The 15,177-nt window shown below is 43.5% G+C and overlaps 1 protein-coding gene across 4 annotated transcripts in view; it reads left to right on the forward strand.

The window, feature by feature from the left end:
* The window catches only part of NRXN3 (neurexin 3), a 984,600-nt gene that overhangs the window by 155,674 nt on the left and 813,749 nt on the right, over window positions 1-15,177 (forward strand). The gene's annotated exons all lie outside the window — the stretch shown is intronic.

A 15,177-nucleotide genomic window follows, 5' to 3' on the forward strand; every position in this document is an offset into this window, starting at 1 on the left:
CTTACTGTAATGCAGCTTTTTGGCACCTGCATTCCTCCAGTGGTTTGGAGGTGGTAAGACTGGTACCGTCCCCTTGATGCAGGGGGAGATGGAAGGGCCTGGTGCTGAGGGCCACCTTGTCAGAGGAGCACTGAGAGCATTTTCTTCTCTGAGACTGGGCACCAGCAAGGAGCTTGCAGAAAAAGCACAAATTCTGTCTGAATGGCAAAAGAAATAAAGCCTTTTTTGGGATGATCTTAAGCTTTTGATTACAGTGTCTGCTATCAGAGACTTTTTTATTTGTGCCTCTATAAAACAAGGGGAGGAAAAGGCACCCAGCTTCACTGTGGTACACTGATGTGACTTCTGTGGAAATTGTCAAGGGAAACTTGCTTGGCCTTTATTTCTTCCTCAGCATAGTTATGTTTTCAGCTGCAAAGGCACAATGAAGCTACAGGTTTTGGGGTGAAGTTGCCATAGAAACAGCCAATGTTAGCATCTTGGGAAGCCTGGAGATACTGCAGTGGTAGGCATCCTTGCTGATGGCCAGGGAGCACTTTAGCGTCTAGGGGATGGTGGCTGTGGAGGGGATGCAGCCTGCCAGGCTTCCATGGAGAGCTGTCGTTGCTGCTGACGGGATATCTAGAAGGGATGTGGCTATGGCATTTCATTGTCAAAAAGTAGCACAGTATTACATTGCATGGCATTTCTGTTATTCCAGTCCTAAAGATGATCCAGCCCATCCTTATAATATTGTGGTCCTTCTTTGTATTAAAAGTGCCTCCTACCTGAACGTCAGTAAATTTGTTTAGCGTATTCCTGTCCTGTGCCTAGTCAGATTAATGTAAGTATTAAGTAAGATGTGCTCTAAAGCTGAATCCTGAGCAATGTTCTTACTGACTCCTTCCAACCTAAGAGCTCTCCTGCAAGCCAATCTGTTTTCATCACTGTTTTAACAAGGTTCCTACTCAGCTTTGCTGCTTCTGCAAATTTCTGTCTTTTCTGGTATAACTAAGAATGACTATGATTATAAGAGAATACATGTATTTGAATATCTTTTTAACAGCTATGCTCATTGCTTTCTCAGGGTTTGGCATTGCCTTTTAGTTCATTTCAGGACATACATAGAGTGGCTGAATTTGCACAGTGGCTGTAGCTCAGAAGGATCTTCAGGGATGCATATGGGAATTGTATGTGCCTGTAACTGTGCCTGTTTGGTTGAGGAAAAAGAGAAGGGAATTGGCAGAATTAGTGTTTGAGGGTATGTCTACATCACTGCTTGTGTAAATTTATGAGTTGGAGTTTGTGATACTATGTGGAAGTGTAGTTTTGTGCAAATGTGAGAATAAACCTTTCAATGTGCAGATGGGTGATTTCATAAGTTTGCATGAACGTGCAGCTGTTTGTGGAAGAATGTGTTTGTCAGTACACGTAGAGACATACGCTTATGACGGGAGGCTTAGAGGGGTGTTGTTTCATGCATTTGTGTGTTATCCATAACCTTAAATTCCTGCACGGACAGGAAAGAATTTCTTTTCGTTTGCTTTTGTACGTCAGTTTTTGTGATCAGCTGGTACAGCCATGAAAGCAGCGGTTGGCTGGACTGAGTATTTACACAGCTTAATGAGAATGGCTCAAACACGACCACCCAGCTTAAAATGCTGTTTAGTGGAGGTAGGAAGCAGAGAGCTGGAGAGCAAAGGTCTTTGCTGCTTTGAGGCTAAGGGAATGAGGAAGCGCTGCCTGCCCAGTTACAGGAGCATTGCGTTTCCTTCAACATGACAAATGGTACAGTGCCCCACCCTGAGCAGACTGGAACTGAAGATGCTCACAGAGTTCCCAAACACTTGCTGGATTTTCCTGCAATACTGAAGTCATCGTCTCTTTTCAGCCTCAGGCTCTTACAGAGCTGGTGTCGTAATGTTCCTGTCAGTTTACTGTAAAAGCCAGGATCGATCTTTCAGTCATTTCAGTGGCCCAGGTCAGAACAAGGAGAGTTGCAGTGCTCCCGTTTGTGCTTGCTGCTTCAGGTGAGGAATTGCATCAGGCTTTCCTAAAAGAGGTGAGAAGTTGATGGCAGCTGCCAATCATGAGATGAACATAGAAGTGGCCATACTGGCTCAGAGCAAGTATCCCATCTCTGACAGCATCCAAAAGTGGATGTCTGTGGGAGGGTATAAAAACAAAGCAAGCTATGTTACACTTTCTAGTATACTTTCTGTCCAACACTCTCCCAAGCCTCCAGCCAAGTGTTGGAGGGAGGAGGTCATGTACTGACCTCCTTCCTCAGCACAGTGGGATCCGGGGGACTCAATATCAGCACAACCTCTTCTCTGCTCCTTTGCGCTTGCTCTTCTAAAAGCCTCTGGCGTTTTGCTGAGGAAAGGAAAGGACACTGTTGTTGGAGAAGAAATGTTTGTCGTACACCCAGCTTTCCTGCCCTGTGTGGTGTTGCTGTCTGAGAGACTCTTCACAAGGCGCAAAAATGGGAGGCAAAACATGATCATTATCCATAAATTTTTATAGTCTTGGTTGCCACTGGCATGTGGTATAACTGTGTCAGAAGCAGGAGAAACCCATGAACAGAGGCTGTGTCGTGGAAGCCAGGCATAGGAGCTGAAGCACTGGTCCCAGGAGTGAACCTGCATCTCCAGAGAGCAGCCTGAGGATGTTCTTCAGTCTGTGGCTGATGCGAGGGAATTAACTCTAACATTGCAGAGCTGCTCAGTGTGTGTGTGCGTGTGGCAGTGGTGGGAGCTTGGAGGCTGACTATGCAGAAGGCTTTAGGTGATGAATGAGGGAGGGTTCAGCTTAGAATGCTGGTCTTTGGGCTGGGTACTTTGGGGGAAGAGTATGTAGGAAAGTTGATAAGCTAAAGAAGGGCTCTTTGTTTCTGCCTTGTGAACTCAGTCACCTTTGCTTATCGTTCTTATAGCTTTGAAAACACGGAGACTGCTCAAACTGATTTATAGCTCTACATCTAGTGATAATACAGTAAGGCCTATGAGAAGTCTGAACTGGTCTTACTAGTCTTGATGACCTGCTATGAGATTTGGTTCTGGCAAAAGCTGCTGAGACTCATCACTGTAATTAATATATTGGTAAGTTTGACACACAGTCTCACAACACAGTCTCTTTTGACAGCCTTGTGCGTGTTTGAATTTGGGAAGCAGCTTGAGGTATTTCTTGTAACAAACCTAATGGGACCATAACTAACCAAACAGAAAGCATTAAAGGATAAATCGGTTTTAGTAGGTGTTTTATTAAAACAATTAAGAGCTACCCATCATGAATGGGGAGGGAATGCAGGTCAGATCAGTGGGAACTGAATGTTGTCTTACTGCTGAGGGGATAAGTTGATGTGAATAGCAGAGGGTTCAAAACTGTTACAGGATTTTCTTTTTTGGATATACATTCTGCTGTATTTGATCACTCTCCCTTGCCTCACGAGAAGGTGAGGAAGAGCCTAGAAGAACTTCAGACATATGTTAGCACTAGATGTAAGGGACCATAAATAAGAAAGGATGAGATTGTTGTTTTTTTTTTTTTTTGATGTTATTCTGTTTACTAAGATGACAGAGCAGTCTTAGAGATGCAAAATTTTATAGTGTAACAACAACAACAACAGTTTACTACTTTATATTATATCAGATTTCCTGAGATTTAATCTAAGCTTGGGGAGCTGGATGTTATTTCAAACTGGGATTCTTCTCTGGAAATGATTCTCATATACCTTAGATTAACTTGAAATGAGACTGAGAGTCCTCCTTAGCATGTACTTCAAGATGTGAAACTATCAAAGCATTTATTTCTTGAAAACATTGCTTAGGTTGTATGGTCATATCTCCTGTCTATTTCTAAAATTAAAATATTCATTTCATATGAATAACCACTCAAAAATATTCACTAAGTCAACTCAGCCCTCAACTTATTCCTCTGAGAAAACAGACAACTGTTACTGCAAGCCCAGAAAGTGGAGACATTGGTATCTGGTGGGCTCAAAGAGTCTTCATCAGCAGACATCTTGCCACAGTTCCTTCATGAACCATGCTTCAAAACATGGTTTTGAAAGAGTAAGTCTTTGAATGCATCAACTAACAGCACTCACTGAAACTATCTTTCAAGATGTGTACCTTTCTAGGGTTGTTATATGTTAGATATTTATTCTAATTTTTTAAGAGGAAGACTCTAAAGGAAAGTGCTTTAGTTGCAAGTAAACCATGGCAACCCTCGTGCAGCAGCTGTTTTTAAGGTGACTGAACAAAAGCTGTGAACAGAGCAGTATAAGATCTTAAATTCTTAATCTACCACAGTTAGAGGAAGCATGTGGCAACTCTGAAGACAAAGGGTTGATACACGGTAGAGATCTTGAGGCTGTTCCAGTGCAGGCAGTAATATGGGATGCTGTTAAGATGGGTAACAAGCAGTGTGCAGGATGTAAACAAACAACTGTGCCTTATGCAGACACCTGATGTTGTCGAAATCAACACTAGCTTTTCTAAACTAGGCAGACATTCATAGTCCTTCCTGCCTTTCTTTTTCAAGCAGGAGTGGGGAATGTTTAATTCAAGCAAGTTAAAGACAAAGAAAAAGGGTTTCCAAAGAAGTGCGGGGAGGGTGGTGGGCTGGAAGGAGAGGGAGGTTTGGAGTGTGTCGGTGTGGTGAGGGAGCAGTGGCATGGTAATAGAGAAGCACATCAGAGTCACGTCTTGGCTTACCCCGTGTGTGTCTCTTGCTGAGCTTACCAGCAGGCTTTTCTTAAAGGGGTTTCTTTAGATCTGAGGTGAACTAAAAATGGGGGACACATCCTTTAATAGATTGATCACTGATGCCAGTGCTGCTACTTCCTCACAGCTGAAGTTCATGGCATTTGGTATCAAATGGGTAGCAGAGGCTAATGACCTGCTTTCTAGGTTATATTTAGGCGGGGGAAAGGCTGCTCTGATTTGAAAATTACCATTACCTTCCCAAATTTGGTTTGGTATTCCAAAGCAGTGTCTCCTTTCACGCTTGGGCCTTTCTGCCATGTGCACTTTCTTCTGTTTCTTCTTTCTTATTGCAAAACATACCGCAGGTGAAAGGACTGTCTGCCGCAAGCCTCGCCACTCTGCAGGGGACTTCTGGAGTGATCAGGGTGTTGAATAAGCTGCATTGGCTCATACTGCCCTAATTAAACAGTGCTTGTTCTGAACTTGTTAGGCTTTCCTGCCCTGTTTGCAAGAAAGTTCTTATGGCTGCTCTGTGGAAAACCCTAGCTTCAGTTTATACTGGATACCTGTAAGTCCCAGTGCTTACATTTCGGTGAACTGGGTGGGGCTGGGAGGAATGTGCGCAGCAACAGGTGGAGCAGGGAGTGCTGTTCATGCATTTGTTTCATATAGGTAGCTTCCATGGTTTGATTAGGGCACAAGCATATGTTGACTAGATGGGGTGAGGAGCGTGGATGTGGGTTGGAGAGGTGAAGTGTCAGAGAAAAAATGTTTTATAAAATTATTAACTTAGAGCCACAAAGGGCTTCATCTAGCCCCTGGCCCTATATATATCATGAGCTGTAGATTTTTACTGACTTATCCTTGAACTGAGTTAAACCACCCCTGTGCATTTAACACATTTGTTCCCATTTTGATTTGAAAATGAGGCTTGTGTGTCTTATAATAATTACAGGTGGTTTATCTAGGGAGATATTCTTTACTAGTTCTCGACTAAAAAGAAGGGAAGCCTTATTTTTTTAATTGAAAGCCTTATATATAAAGGATCATAGCCACAGAAAGCTCTTGTGGTTGGAGTGGTTCTGCTGGAAACTGGCATGTGGCGAGGGATGTTACCAGCACCGTGTGGTGGAGGATTAGCAGAGAGGTGCTCACACCCCATTCTGCATTTGCTTTCTGCATGAGCATTACAGAGCGATGGCCTAGCTTGGCAGGAGGGGGAGGGTGCCTGTTGGGCTCGAGTGCTGCAGATGCTTTGTAACATTTCAGCTCTTTGTTCTGTCTGAATAGACCAAATAAGGCAGTCAGGCTAATTTGAAAAGATGCTCGATTAGGCATGGAGTGTTTAATATTCGGCTGCCGTAGAGTCTCCATTTTGCCTTCCCAGAGCTCCAAATGGAGCCTGCTGCTTTCCCTCTGCAGAAGTCCTGGGCTAGATGTGATATTTGATGACAGACGGGCTGAAAAGTAAAGTTACACAAGTAGGTTCTCTGGTGAATCCTCCTGCAAAGTGCTTCTCTGTCCAGGACCGCCTGTGAGCTACAGTGGGATGTTGGGTCGATGACTAGCAGGCAGCCAAGGAGTCCATGAGGACTGTCAGCATCTGGCATCAAGCAAGCCAGAGGCAATGGTTTGTCAATTTATGTGTCACTTAATCATGGTGAGCCCTTGGTGTGTTACCCCTTCCAGTTAAGTGGCCTTGCTGAATAAACAAGGAATATCACTCTGAGTTTTCAGCAACCTCTGCAGTTTTTGAAGTATGGGAATAGCTTGCTTAATTTGGTGCGTGTTGGCGTTGGATTCAAAACACCAGGGCGGTCGCCTCCTCTGATGGCTGGAGAGCCCTGCTTCCAGCCACAGTGGCTGTCGGTCTTCCTGCACTGTCTGTTGCTGACTCAGCTGCCAGCCCATTATATAGCTTCTGTTGCTTCAACCTTCTGTGCCTCTCCAAAACCAGAAATAACCATCACTTTACAGCAGGGCCATGTAATGTTTAATGTTTGCTTTGTGATCCCTAGGAGTAACTAGGAGCAGCTCTCTATCTTGTTAGAAATGCTTACAATAAGCATAATAGTGAATATGTAAGAGTCTGTTGGTCTTGTAAGACCTAGAAGGCTTACTGTTCTGAACAGCAAGCATCTATCTTCAGCTGTTCTTTTAAATTTCTTTTATAAAAAACATGAAGTACATCATATCCGAGTGGACTAGAGGTAGGGGAGGAAAAAGTGAATTTTGAAATAGATTTATTTTTCATAATAATTAAGAAATAAAATTTCCCACATGCTTAAGAGTATACCTTTCAAATGTGACAGTTGTTACCACTAGTGAAGCAAATAGTTTTCAATAAGGGGAATATATATGTTACTGCATATGTCCCAGTGGCAGAGTTCATAATGGAAGACATTTTCACTGTCTATTTTCACTGATAGGAAAGAGCTTTGATCAGTTCAGGAAGTTTCCCTGTAGTCTGTTCTATCCAGAGCATTTTGCAGTGCTATTGCATTGCCTGTAGCATTGCTGATCCTACCTATTGAAAATAACTCAATCATTGCTCCAAATTCTGCTTGTTTGGGGTTTTTTTTGTTTTAATTAAACACAAATGTGTATACTAGATCACCCAAGATAGTCCTTGTGGATAGCACCCATCAAGAACTCTGAGGTACACTTAGCTGGCATCTTCCATTAGCCATTCAGCGTATTGAAAAATGTAACTATTTGAAATGGGTATGTGTGCACAAGCACCCACAAACAGGCTTGCACACCAAGGAGAACTCTTGGTCTTTATTTTAAATAGTGATACATGCAAACATTGGCAGCCCCATTTATTTCTCTTTTATAAGTAAAGGCTATCTAATCATTTTGAGCAAATTTAATAATTATGTGTAATGACTGAATTAGGGCTATAATTTAAGAAAAAAAGAGTTGATTCCTTGAAATGTTTGTCTTATCATTTAATTGAAAAGTAACTTCTTTCCCCTCCTACATAGGCTAAATGAGCCCTATGTACTATCTCAGCCTCTTTGAAGTTAAGTGTCCTGTAGACACTCCACTCATTAATATTGGGAAACGGAGTAGAAGCGAGTAGAGGAGGTTAGCAGCATTTTTTTTTGGTGTTGCTATTCTGTAAGTAGGCAGCCATGATGATAGCTGCATTGTCAGAGTGTAGGAGCATGTGGAGCTTTGCTTATTGATGACCTCTGAAAATTGTTTAGATTTCTGTGTTGTTTGGGCACCTAGTCTTTAAAAATGTTTGGACTATGCCTGATCCTCTGTAGTGTTACTTTATACTACCCTCTCTATAAAATACAAATATAATAATTACATAGACTTAACTGGCAGGTGCTCTGATCTTCTTGAGTAGTACTGCAAAGAATTTTTATTTAATTCTGTTGTACTATCTGGCTATATTGCTTATTGGAAAGGCTGGGGTTTTAGTCACCACTTCTACTCCTCCCAATATTATGAAAAAGTATTAGAGATTCATCTACCTTTTTCTTCTTGCTGAGAAGATCACGTAATGCTAACTATAGAAGAGAGACCTGAAAAATCCTTTCTCATCTTCCTGCTGAGCCCTGCTGTGGGTGCTGGCCTGGGCACCCACACTGCCAGAGCCAGAGCTACCTCATGAGTGAACCTGTGCCCAGCCCTGGAGGGAGGCATAGCTGCTTGAATGGATGTGAAAGTGTTATTTCTGTTAAGCAGATCATAAGTGCTTGACTCTGAAAGGCACTGTATTTTCAGAGGGAGATTTTCTTCCTTTTATTGCCCCATTTCTTGTGTTGTGCTTGGATACCTTCCTTTCTTCATTACGGGCTCCGCTCTCCCTCCATACCAAGGATTCTGGCAACTCTTCCTCCCATTCAGCCTGGCGTCCTCCTTTGAACATCATCCCATGAGTTATCTCCCTTCCCTGCCATGCTGCTTTGTCTCCACTGTTCACTTTCACACACTGCTCTTGTCCTATAAAATCAGAGCTTCCATCTGTTTTATTATTCTGGGTGGTCAAGTCATCAAAACCTGAAAGAAAACAACAAAATGCGGCGCTGCCTTTCCAGAGGGAAGTGATGACATGCATGTTCACACTGCTGCATGAGCTTCTCGGCCTTCCAGAAGAGGCTCCAAAGAAACTTGTCATTTTTTAGCAGTTCTGGCTTCTGTTTTATGATCTTACCTAGGGACAAGCTTGAACCTTCACCTCAGGGTTTCTCTAATGTTCCTAACTTTTACTGGAGACCTTGTCCCCTGACGGCCAGGATGCTCATTACTGGAAGCCATTTGGTTCGTTTTGTCCAGCTGCACTGCTCACCTAGTACAGCTCAGTTTGACAGCGTTCATTAGACCCTTATGGACCTAAGAAAGATCTATTGGCAGGAAACGAGATTGGAAACCCTACAATGGCACACAGAGCTATTAGTTGTCCTCTATCTGCAGCTGTTTGGAGCACTGTAAGGACTTCAGTGACTTAGGGAGGGGGCCTCTGATGATGAACTGGCTGATGCATGAGTCACTGTAGTGTCTCCAGCAATAAGGCCAAGGATTGCTCTTCCGTGCCTGCTGCTCCCATGAACCTCCAGCTGTCCTCTAGATACAGCTGAGTCATGAAGTCATAGCTGATCCCATTTTTATTTTTTTAGTATTATTTAGGCAGGAAAAGCAACTAGGGAGAGGTTAAATGGCTTGTCTGTTGTCGTACATGTCTTCAGCTAAGCCAGGAATAGAAGCCACATTTCCTAGCACCCAGTCCTGGGCTTTAGAGGAAGGCCATGGTTATACAAACTACTTGTCAGACTTCAGTTGGGAAGGTGGTGTGATTTATTGCATGATTCTCTCTTCCTTTAAAGAATCTCTGAATTTGTTGAACTGATCTCAGCTGTTCACTAACTTCACTGAGCTTTGGCTCAGACAGACACTGCTGAGATTAAAATGCAGGTGAAAAAGGGGATGGCGAGGAGGGAGAGTTGGTGAGAGGCTGAGGGCAGGAGGAGGACCCTGTTTGGCCACAGACTTCACAAAGAAGTGTGAGGTGTGGGGGAATGATACATAATGAATGGCTAAAGCTTCACTTGCGAATCTTCCTATAGACAGGAGGATATTGAGAAAGAGGCTGCTGAGGGAGGAGGAAGAATAACCTGCTAAGCTTGGCAGTCATGACTGCGTGAGCTGGTGTTTACTTAGCAGCGCCATGTGGGTGGAGATGTAGGAAAGCACCTCAGACGGCTGGTGTCCTCATGTTGTTTTACCGACTGCTGCTCTCTCAGTCTCCTGGTAAAAGGCAGGTTGCACCTGGGTTTACATTTAGGCCCAGGCCAGACTGGATGTCATGGACAGCACAATGATGGCTATGTATTAAAGAGGGTAGAAGAAGGTGAGAACTGGGCATGAGCTTTGTCGCCCTTTCTGTCCTTTAAACAAATCCTCCCTCATCCCCAGTAAGGAGCTAAGGCATTCCTGAGCCTTAGTGTGATAACACGCTAACAGGCATAGCTCGGTATGCAAAAGCAAACCCATAGACATAACCCAGGGCAAAAAAAGACATCCTACAATAAGAAAGCCCAGCTTAAAGGCGAGGACAGGAACATCCCTAGAATATCAGCAAACTTGCACTGAGTCATCTGGAGTGGAAGAAAAGCCTGGATGACAGTAGGAGCTCTGAAATTGCTGGTTAAGGCCTAGCCTCCTGGGCTGGGTCTGTTCTGCTTCACCTGCTGCAGAGGCCGCAATACAGCGTGGTCACGTATTTGTTCTGACTGGCAGCACCCTGTAATTGCATTTGTGTTCAGTGACTATCAGTGTTTCCAACGTGTTCTTCCTGAAAGGTCATCTCATGCCAGAAGAGACTTAATGCCGTGGCCGTCTCTGGTCTGTTGATTCTTTCTTGATGCTTCTCAGCCTTTCAGTAGGAGAGAATGGAAAGCCAGTCCTACCAGTTAATCCCTCAAATAACAATGTTGCGCAGCCTCAGAGTGGTGCTGACCTCTGCTTACTAGTCGCTTTTGTGAGCGACTGCTGACTGTGAGAGATGGACAATCTGTACAGTTTAATGGTGAGGTTGATTGACTCAGAAATATGGTTGTTTTTATTCTTATCTGATATTATTAAAAAAAAAAACCCAAACCATCAAAAAACCCCCAAAACCAAACAAAAAATGCCAACAAAAAAACACCAGACCTATCAATTGTTTCTTAGTGTCCCCTTGTGGTTCCCCTGGTTCCTTCTGTCTGATATTACGGGACTTCCATGCTTCTGTGGAGTGCCTGGTAGTTCCCCAGTTCCCCTCCTTCCTCAGTTGCGCTGTTTTTATTAGTGATCTCCCATAGTGATTCACTGAATGCACTTCATTTGCTAGGGTGTGCTTTGCGTAGACCTAAAATGACTCTGCACAGCTGGGAGAATCTCCAACATCCTATGAAGTGAAGGCAATGAAAGGGCTGATACTAGTCAAACATACTGAAAGAGAAGTCTCTGCAAGGAGGATTAGGGAGTAGAGTACAGATATGTGGAAACAGGGAGAGTTTGTGGGTAATGGAAGGCAATCCCCTATTGTTTCAAGCTATCTTGATATCCAGGGTTGCTCGCTTCTTCAATGGGATGCAAGTCCAGAGGCGAGAGGAAGCTCCCTCTCCAGGAGGGCTGCTTTTTCTTCAAAGTACTCTGGTGAGTTCATTTTAATTGTCCAGTCTATTTCTAGAGCCGCATCAATGTAAAATGGTCTCGCTGGGTAGGACTTCAGTTAGTAAGAAGAAAAAAAAGGAGTATATAGCTGTGATTAATTCTCTCTCTTTTTTTTTTTTGCTCCCTTTGCTTTCCCCTTCCTGCCAACATCCATCAGCAGTTCCAAAAAAGGGGGAAGAAGAGCTGGAAGCTACTGAAAAATAAGGTGGACAAGTTTACACTGCACAGTGCACATGTTTGCATGTTTGCCCCCCCCACACCCTTTCCCTGTCTCCCTGCACAATTAGCAGAGAGCTTAAAACTAGGAGATATTTCTCTCACCAGCCCCGCTGCAGCATGAGCCTGAAATAGCTGCTGAGATCACCCTAATTTGAAGTGATCCTAGGGGATGCGGAATCAAGCAGGGGCTGCAGAAAGTAAGCTATACTTCGAACTGGTACCTAAAATGTGTGGTTGTCTTCATGCTCTTGTAGAAGGACCTGCCTTGTGGGCACTTTCAAAACCAGTCCTAAAATAACAGTAATTTCTGGGAACGTGACTGGCAAGAGGGATTTTTGTTTATTTAAAATAGAAGAACAAAGGAAAGGGATAAATAGAAGAGATTGAAGAGAATAAGGTGTGATTTTTACTTGAATCTGTGCTTTTGGGCATCCTATAAACACAGACTGGGGTGCTGAGGACATGAACTTGTCCCTCAGTAAAGTCCCAACAGCAATTGCAGCGATATCTCACGTTGGACTAGAGGCTTTTCAAATTCAAATGGGATGAGTTTGGCACTTGAATAAATTAAGAGCTTGTAATACTAAGTGCAGATAGGGGAAGGCATAGGCAGGCTGTCATGCTCAGGTGTACGCTTATGTGCTCTTTCCCCACCTCTCGCACCATTTCCTGGGCTCCTGCATACCCTGCCGTGCTACTGTACCTTGTTTTTGATGTATTGCCACTACTCTGGAGTCAACTTAGGATTCTCTCAATCTGCCAATGTATCTAAGCCCCAGTCTCATCCCTTCCTTGTCTTCCAGTTGTGTAACTACACTTGGATCTCTGAGAAAGATTGCTAACACACTTCCTAGTACTTCTGCTCCTGTAGGTGAGCCAGCCAAGGCAAATGACTTGAGGTAATCGGAGGAGTATTTTCTCTCCTGACTTGGCGGATGCCACTGCACTCATTTTGTTTCTGTCCTGCATCAGACTTCCTGTGTAATCAGTGTCATTCTTGCATTTGGATCTTGAGCTGCATGTCTCAAGATTTTCCGGTCTTGCAGTGCGTTCCATGTGGTGTCAGGTTATGGTGGCAGAAATTGGTACTGAAGGAGAGCTGTTGTTGGCGAGGTGTCTTCTAACAGGGATCTCAAACATTATAATATTGTACTGGGGCGTGTGGAGCACCCCCTGCCCCTCGTCTTCCTTCCCTGATTTTGAAATAGCCTGCTCTGTGCTGGCAGCACATCCAAACAATGTGAACCACAGAGCAGAGACTGAATTTTTTGTTCAGGAGTACTTCAGTTTGGAGTATGAAGGAGGGCAGGAGAAAGCAATTCTGACAGGGCTGGCTTTACATACAGAGAAGCTGGCCACCTGCTTTGAATGGCAGCTTCTAATGGAAACTTGTGACCCATGTCACTGAGGAATAAGAAAACAAAATGTTGGGCACTCGTTCACTATTACAAATCCTTAAGTGACCAGGTAATCGCTTGTGAAAAGAATTGCACACCTTCAATACCTGACATTGCAGTCTTTAGTCTGCATGTAGTTGTCTCGCATATATTCTTGGGATACAGTTAAGACATTCTCAAGACAAACCTCCCTTGATTTGTGAGACTATTGATTATGAGGCAGGGGTGCATCATATGAGCGATTTCTATCATATGAGCAGTATTTCTATCGTGTGTCTTTGAAATGCTGTGATCCAAGAGTTGATGAGCCTTCTGAGTGTTTCTCTTCTGTGTTATGTTGTGTATCAAGCTTTCCACCTGGAAGTGCTGTTTGAGGGTCCATAGAGTTCACTAGTTCTGTGTACTGGGTTTTATGGACAAAATTGCTCCAGAATTGGGCATAATGTTTTAATGGAAGAGAAGTACATTGTGTGCTACAAAATGCAAAGGAATGACACCCTGCACAGCAAGTCTGAGTTGAAAACAGTGGGAGGATAGAACTATCATTTGCTTGCCCTGTTCTTACTCTTCCTTAGACATCCATTTATGGCTCACTGTGGGAGCAGGAATGCTAGGGTAGATGGACCTGTGGTCTGACAGATCTCTTGAAGCTGAGTGTAGACAGCAGGGTAGACAGTCCCATCCTTCCAACTGGTGCATGTAAGCAGTCAGCTGAACAGATGTTCTTGCTGCATTGGTAATGTACTCAGCCTGCAGTGCAATAGTTGCACCTCTTCTGAAGAACAGATCAGTGGTTGCTCTTTTGAAACTTCGGAAAGCAAAGCAACATGCACTCCAGCAAATCCTCTTCTAAAGTCCTAACTGTGAAATGAGGCATTTAGAAGTTTCGTGGTGTGGGGTTTTTTGGTTTTTTTTTTGTTTTGTTTTTTTGGTTTTTTTTTTAAGAACACAGGGTGAATACTGATTGAGGAACAATTACCTTGTAGGGGCAGGGGTCTTCTGTTGTTACCTCTGTTAACTTTGTGTATATGTTTTCAGTTGCCCCCCCCCCCAAGTTACAGCTATGAGGTGGGATCTGAAATCTCACCATTTGATTGTATGTTTATGAAATTTGTTGTTATTGTTTTTATGCTTTATTTGTATTGCTCTATTTCCTATTGTCTGCAGTCATGTGCTCTATCCCCTGTGCTTTGCTCTGCACACAGAATGGTGCCAAGAGCTTACCCCAAAGAGCCTAAGCGCAGTGACTGTCTAGAGGGAGAGAAACCAGTTCATTAGACCCACAAACCTTCACAAAGTTTTTTTTTTTTTAAATACTGCAACTGAAAGCCATCAAAGGGAGGGTGGAATATATGCCACAAGCCAGTCTCCAAACTGGTTTCATGTAAAGGCACAGCTGTTTAATGTTCATAATTATAAGGTAGAGCAGAACCTTCTCACTTGGCAGTATGTGCTGTACAGTGGCACTTTGCCTTCTTGGGAGTGACTAGAATAGCTTCAGGAAAGCAGGTCTGCTGAGTCTCTTTGGTTAACTGGTGGACCTTTCCACACTGTGTATCTTTTCCTTGACTGAAAGCAACCTCTTTCTTTGGCCCATCCTGTTTCAGGGAAGCAAGGAGATACCAACTGCAGCTGTATGAAAGAAAGTGTTGGTCGATAACCCAAAACCAAAAATCTAAATCTTAAATCTAAAAAATCTCACTTGTCTTGGGCTAGGATTTCCCATTTTGCTCAAGACTGGTGATCAGTCTGCTGACGTGGACAGTTTAATAGCTCAGAAACTCCACTTCACAGGATGTTTTCTGACAGCTTTTCCAAAACCAGGTTTTTAGCCAGGGCTGTTCCTTCAAAGATGCTGGGATGTTTCACTGAGCAGCACAAGGTGCTTGGCTCTGATTATACATCCCAATCTTTGCCTTTCTATCCTGCCATGGAAAAAAAAAATCATGTAGTTGAAATAACTAACTGGTGCTCTTTTAATGAACTGTAACGCTCTAATTAAATCCTTGCTTGAAGTGCAGTTGGTGTAACCTGTGCATTTATGGAATCTGCTGGATTTACTTCCCTTGCTGCTTGCCCACAACACCGGATCAGATGGCTCAAGGGCACCAGTGCTCCTTCTGACTAAGGCAGCAAAAGCCTGAGCAGCCAAACACTTCATAATTTCACTTGTGTGCCAAGGGTTTTTTCTCAGCTCTGGT

This window comes from Ciconia boyciana, chromosome 6, assembly GCF_034638445.1.
Source record: "Ciconia boyciana chromosome 6, ASM3463844v1, whole genome shotgun sequence".
Classification (NCBI taxonomy): Eukaryota; Metazoa; Chordata; class Aves; order Ciconiiformes; family Ciconiidae; genus Ciconia; species Ciconia boyciana.